The following is a 7,169-nucleotide window of genomic DNA, read 5'->3' as shown; positions in this document are numbered from 1 at the left end:
ATTGTCGTAGACTTATTGATATTTATCTTTAATTCTTATAGATAAAAAAATTTCATATGATTCCATACTTTTAGGTGCAATATAAATTTGAAATAATGTGACGAGAAGAGCCAAGAAATTTAAAAACCGGAAGAGCTCAAGGGGAGTAGTGTAGAAATAGAAAAAAAATGGTATTATATACAATTTAAAACAATTCCAGATTTATGAGTGTATTTTGCTCTAATTTCTATATATATCAAATATGTCCGGCCTTCATTCATGGAATGTAAATTATTATTATTATTATTATTTTACTTCACATGCAGTCTCTCACCTTGCTGTCTTTTGGGTTAATCACGAAAATGAGTAGAATTTTTAAATCATTACCGTAATTTGTATATTTTTTAAAATAATACAAAAATAGGTAAATCATACTTTAATATATGATTTCACAATAAAAAATTGTATATTAAAACACAATTTTGCTTTTTATTTATTTAAGATATTTTTTTCTCTAAGAATTGAAATCATATGTTAAAATATAATTTTAGTTTTTTTCTAATGAAATTGTATGTTAAATTATGATTTCTAAAATAATTAAACACATGTTGAAATCATATTTTAAGATACAATTTCAACTTTTAATAATAAAAAACAAATTAAACAACTGAAATGATATATGCATATACGATTTCAGATTCAATGTAACAATTTTCTCAAACACAAAATCGTACTTTAAATCACCATTTTTTATAATAAATTATATTTTAAAGTACAATTTACTCATTTTCATAATTTTTTTAAAAATCACACCATTATGGTGCAAGAGCCCTCTCTTTTTCTTATTTTTTACTTTTTACTGTGATTGTCTGTGCAAAGCACAATTGGATGGTTCTAGTAATAATAGCTATTAACCTTAACTACTTGTCAAGAGACAAGAAAACTTCGTTGGTTATTCCTTAACAAAAGTATCTGCTTCTTACGGTAGTACTTATAATTTTGAATCAATTCAACTTGTATTAGTGAACAACTATTTAAGGAAATGGAATAAGTTTGTTTAAGTAAATAGAAGTTAAATCTACAGGATATTGTAAGTTTGTCCACCATAAACCACTTCACGCCATTTTGACCATGCTAGCTTGCGCCAAAATAGAAAGTAAATAATTCAACTAAACATGAAAAATAAATAAGTACTCTGTTTTTTTCTTCTTGAAAGATAAGTACTCTGTTTTAAATATATAGTGAAAGAAATGAACATAAAACAATAGATAATTAGTGATAAATAGAAGTTTCAAGATCATAGACATTAGATTTTTGCAAGTAGAAATTAAATAAGTGATTTTAATGTAGCACAAACAATAACTGTTGTCCGCACATGGTACTTCATCAACAAATAGGAATATAATGGTTCATTCTGAATTCAAAAATGAAATGACATTATCATTAGGTTCAAGGTAACACATATATAGAAAGTCAACTATAACTCAATTAGAAGTAAAATAAACCTTCTATTGTACTAAACAACACCAATATCCAACTTTAAATTGATGCCTCATATACTTTTATTGCATCATCAACATGTTCACCATTCATGTACCACAAATAATGACTTAATCACTTCGTATTACTATACAATACTTGAACGATAACCATAAATTATATCATTATTATTGTCTAGTGGGTTTCAAGATATTGTCCTAATCAAACAGTGCATAATTGATTCTACAGTAATCACTACATTGGTTGAACGATAGAGGCCTGAAATACACTCTTTTCACCAGCCATGGGGTGAGTGCACCATCACACTTGAAGATGTTGCACTACATCTAGGCATTAGGATTGATGGTCGTGCTGTGACAGGACCTAACTTCCTACATTGAGATGAGTTATACGATGAGTTACAAGGCGAAGTCCTTTCAGATAACGCATGTAAGGAAACCACATTGAAGCTGACATGGTTGCTTAACATCTTGTGCGCATTATTACCTAAAGAACCAACAATACACCAACTACAATACATGTGTAGAGCTTACATAATGTACATGATTGGTGGTGCTTTAATACTTGATAAATCTGGAAATAAAGTTCATGTAATGTATTTGAACCTATTACGTGATTCTTACAACATAAAAAATATAGTTGAGGTTCTGCTTGTTTAGCAAACCTATACATAGAATTGTGTCCAACATTATTGGAGGTTATAGAGTTATGGGTGGTTGTGCCTTACTATTGCAGTCGTGAGCTTGGTATTGCATGTCTTTTATTGCACCAAGAGTCTCACGACCCGAAACAACTTATCCGCTCGCTAAAAGGTTATTACAAATAATGAAATCACAATTTTTAATTTCAATGATGCGCATTATAACATTATAATGAGTAGTGATTTTGTTTCATTTACATTTTAGATGGAGTGAAGGTAGATTAGAACTTAGGGGCACACTTCATGGTGAATTGGTCAGGTATAGATCATATGGAGAGCCATCATGTATATTACTATCATCAACTACATCATCAATATGTACATATTAACATTTACTAATGTTACATTATTAACATATATTTCTGTTTTCTTGGGTCCCATATAAAGGATTTAAAGAACACCTACCAAGGCATGCATACAGAGACAAGGACATTTGGTATGCATGTATTGTAATTATTTGTTTTCCCATCATGGAATGAAATCAAACAAACTGGGTCAAGCTACAATTTAGACTACATCAAGACATCCCTATTGATCCCTTGAATCTTAATCGACTTCACCAAATTGACATTCGAGGAAATCATTACAGTGATTTGGACGAAATATCATGCAGGGTGGATTAATATCTAAAAAAACAAACACATTGATGTTTTAACTGGACAATGGGTTGAAGAACTAGTGACATATACACCAGAGTATATGTAATGATATAGGCAAAATACTATTTTGTTCTTGTCTGTTGTACAACAACTAAATGATCCTCGCACAACAATTACCCCTCATGTTGTAAGGACAACTGTTAAAGAAATACATTTCCCAGTTCCATGTCCTGAGTCAACGTTCTGTACTCCATCACTTGTTCATCAAACTTTTGGTCAGACTCGCGAGTCAGTTAAGACAACTAACCCTAAATGGATGACCAATTTATTTGGTGTTGATTTAATTACACCAAATTATGTGACATCAAATTTAGCTTTTTTACAACAATTTGATGCATCATATTCATTTGGAGAACAAGGACACAGTTCTTTAGTTGTAGCAAAATCTTGAGACAGAACAACAACATCATCATCATGAGGGAGAACCAGTGATACAAGAGAGAAGAAATTCGCGAGGTAATCGTCGTCCACCACCCTGTGTGGGACTGATCATTGTCTTGGTCATTAAAGTATAAAATATTGTGATGATGAGATCAATTATGTTTAAGTATCCTTCTGGTGTAGTTTTCAAAATTACGTTAAAGTAGTCGTGCCATGTTTAAGTGACCATGTAATGCAATTTATAAAATTTATTTATACATTAAAAATATTTGTGACAAATTTATTTCATATTTTCAAGTCAAAGAATCCAAAAATATATATATCGTGTAACAATTTCATAAAAAAAGATCTCAAATTAATAGTTAAAAATAATTAAAAAAACCATGTTTTTTACCCTTAAAAATATGTTTAAGTGGTCATGTTATGTAATTTATAAAATTTATCCCCAATACATTAAAAATATCTGTGACAAAATTATTTCATAGTTTTCACATCAAAGAATGAAAAAAATATCGTGTAATAGTTTCATTAAGAAGAACCTCAAATTAATAGTAACAAATAAAAACAAATTATGTTTTCAACCTTTAAAAATATGTTTTAGTGGTCATGTTATGTCATATATAAAATTTATTTCTAATACATTAAAGATATCTGTGACAAATTTATTTCATAATTTCCACGTCAAAGAATAAAAAAATATCGTGTAATAGTTTCATCAAGAAAAACCTCAAATTAATAGTATAAAATAAAAAAAAACTATGTTTCAACCCTTAAAAATATGTTTAAGTGACCATGTTATGCAATTTATGAAATTGATCTCTATTACATTAAAAATATCTGTGGTAAATTTATTTCATAGTTTTCACGTCAAAAAATATATCGTATAACACTTTCATCAAGAAAGACCTCAAATTAATAGTAAAAAATAAAAAATAATATTTGTGACCCTTAAAACTATATTTAAGTGATCATGTTATGCAATTTATCAAATTTATTTCCAATACATTAAAAATATATGTGTCAAATTTATTTCATAATTTTCTCGAAGGACATCAAATTATTACCTAAACATCCAAACAATTATGTTTTCGACCCTTAAAACCTCGTATTTATAATTTATGAACAATTCCAATAATTTTGAATTTAAAAATCTTTTGTTACCATATTGATCCTTATCCCATCTTGAGGCCTTGTGCTAGTCAGGCTTGCATGCCAATTGCCAGTGCATGTGACCGCACAGTAAACACTTACACGCAACATACAAAAACATGTGCAAACGATTAAAGTTGTTTTTTTTTATTATTTCTGCTTACCGCACTAACCTTTATCGCATCTCGAGGCCATTTACCATTGCATGTGACTGCACAGTGAACACTTGCACGCAACTGACAAATTCTATAAATACCATTACTAGCCAAAGACATTCGAATAACTTTCAAATATTCATCTTAACCCCTACCATTATGTCTCACCCAACTACATACGTTTGTGTTTATTGCAACAACCAAATCTGCAACATTAATGAAGGCACCACTTTCATTAGTAACAATGCAAAAACTTTCATGGTCAACAAGTTCATAACCCTTACACAATTGGTTGAACTTTTTCAACAAAAAATAAACATTGAACCACACCAACATCTCCACTTTCGATGCCCCATATTTGAGCCAGGACAATCACATATGTACACATGTTTTATTCTGGGACATGATCATGATGTTGGACAAATGTTCAACATTTTTTACAATAACCCAACACTACCATTTGTGGAGTTATTTGCCACAATTTGTAACAACAATAACCCACCAAACAACCAACATGATTCAAACCCCAATCTTGAAAACCCAATAGATGAATACGAGTGCAGTGTAGATTGCTGGGTCAAAGACCATGGTAGTGATAATGACTCCTTTTTTGGGCCGAAAGGATGTAACATGTCTAATTCCCACGAACCAAGAATCAAATGAGATTGGTAATCTGGGGATGATCCGCGTGTTAGTTTTTTCTACTTTGAGATTTTCCCTTGGTGTGTTATGTGGATATTCAGTGCTTTAACATTATGTCATTATGAGTTTGCATTGCCTATTTCGTTTCATTGTTGTTTGTAACACTTACTTTACGCAATGAAAAAAATCATTTGTTTCAGTTTATACAACTCCCTAAAACGCAAACACTTGAAATTAATAAGTCTGTGCAAATTAATCAAGTTTATTATTTACAGAAAATTGACAATTCACAATTTAAATTTAAAGTTTGAAAGTAATACTGGATGTCTGGTGCACCATGTAACAAAGTAAAATAACATTCAAAATTGACAACACTTTATAATTTACCCAAGTCTTTGAAAAAAATAATAGATGTTTCATTGAAAAAACTAACATTGAATTGATAAATCAAAATTTAAATTTAAAGTCTGAAAATAATAATGCATTAGTACACTAGGTAGCAGGATAAAATCACAGTAAAAATTGATAATACTATGCACTATATTGATAAAAGTGAAATTGGAATAATGACATGTCTCAATCAACATTGGATTAGAGACAAACCTCTATCAAAAAGACAATTCTAACCTTATGAGAATCCAATACATATTAATGGGGCAAATATTCAAACAACTATAAATAATACCAAATACCCTTAATATAACCACACACTTCCACACAACATACCTTCACAAACGAAATTCAATCTCAATATTATGACATTATTGAAAGAAACAAACACTCAAATCATTGCTAACTCGAAATGAGCATTCATTTTTTCAGATGGATCAATCAAACACAACCAAATTGATGTTTATTTTCAATGTCCTACTCCAATACCAATGCGAGTTCCTAGTGAGTGTTCTTTTGAGACACTAAAGAATAGAATGCACAACACCTTTTGGCTAACCAATGACCAATTTGTGTATGAAATCTATTACCGATAGTCATCCATAGATACATGTCAACAATCTTTTTTTCATTCTCTGCAATTGAAAATTGATGATGATGTTTGCACAATGTCAATGTGCAATGAACAATACCTGTTTGCTGGTCCTATAGAATTAGTATGTACCATCAATAGAACATTTGATGGTATACTTAACCTACTTCGATTCACCATCACTCATACTTATGATGATACAATGTTGTATTACAACGGCAAGTGGAAGATACCACAACAAGACGATTTTTTAGGTTACTCTTTCACCGGAACAAACCTAATAAGATTTAAAATTCCTTCGGGATGCAACATCAAAACACTCAAAGATATCATCAAGCAAGTTGCACATCTAAGGGTTCTCTCTTATGAAATTCACGAGTTACATGTGGTCAGACAATTGTTCTTTCGACAGTCAGGTCATACAAAATATTTAGAAAAATTAATTTAATATAAAATAACAGAATTGAAAAAATGATGAAGACATGTTAAAGATGTTAGCATAATTCAACTACTGAAAACATTTTTGTTTAATAAAAATTTTAGTTATTTTTAGCAAACTAGCAACCCAACCAGCTCCAATAATCGATCAACATGTTGCAATATCTGATGTAGATGTTGCGCATGATGAACAACTCGCTAGAATGTTTTAAATGAAAAAAGACATATTTGCTACACAACATCTTTCAAACTATGATTAGTTTCATCATTTTTGTGTTTCAATTGTTGTTACTAGTACGTTCTGTTATTTTCGTTTTATTATGTTCTATTATATTTGTTTATCTAATTGATAGTATTTTTTGTTATCTGAGTGTTTTAATTTTTTTCATTTAATATAACTGAGTTGTGGTAATTATATACCCAGTGTATTTTTAATGAATCTATTTTTTAATCCCTTTTTTTTTATTTATTTTAAGACTATTAATTATTTTCATTTAATTTAATTATAACATTTTTGAATATAATAAAATAACATTAAAAAAACAAAAATGAAAAGTCGGATCTGAAAACATGACTTCTTAAAG

The sequence above is a fragment of the Glycine soja genome, chromosome 11 (genome assembly GCF_004193775.1).
Source record: "Glycine soja cultivar W05 chromosome 11, ASM419377v2, whole genome shotgun sequence".
Lineage (NCBI taxonomy): Eukaryota > Viridiplantae > Streptophyta > Magnoliopsida > Fabales > Fabaceae > Glycine > Glycine soja.
This window is presented reverse-complemented; position numbering follows the sequence as displayed.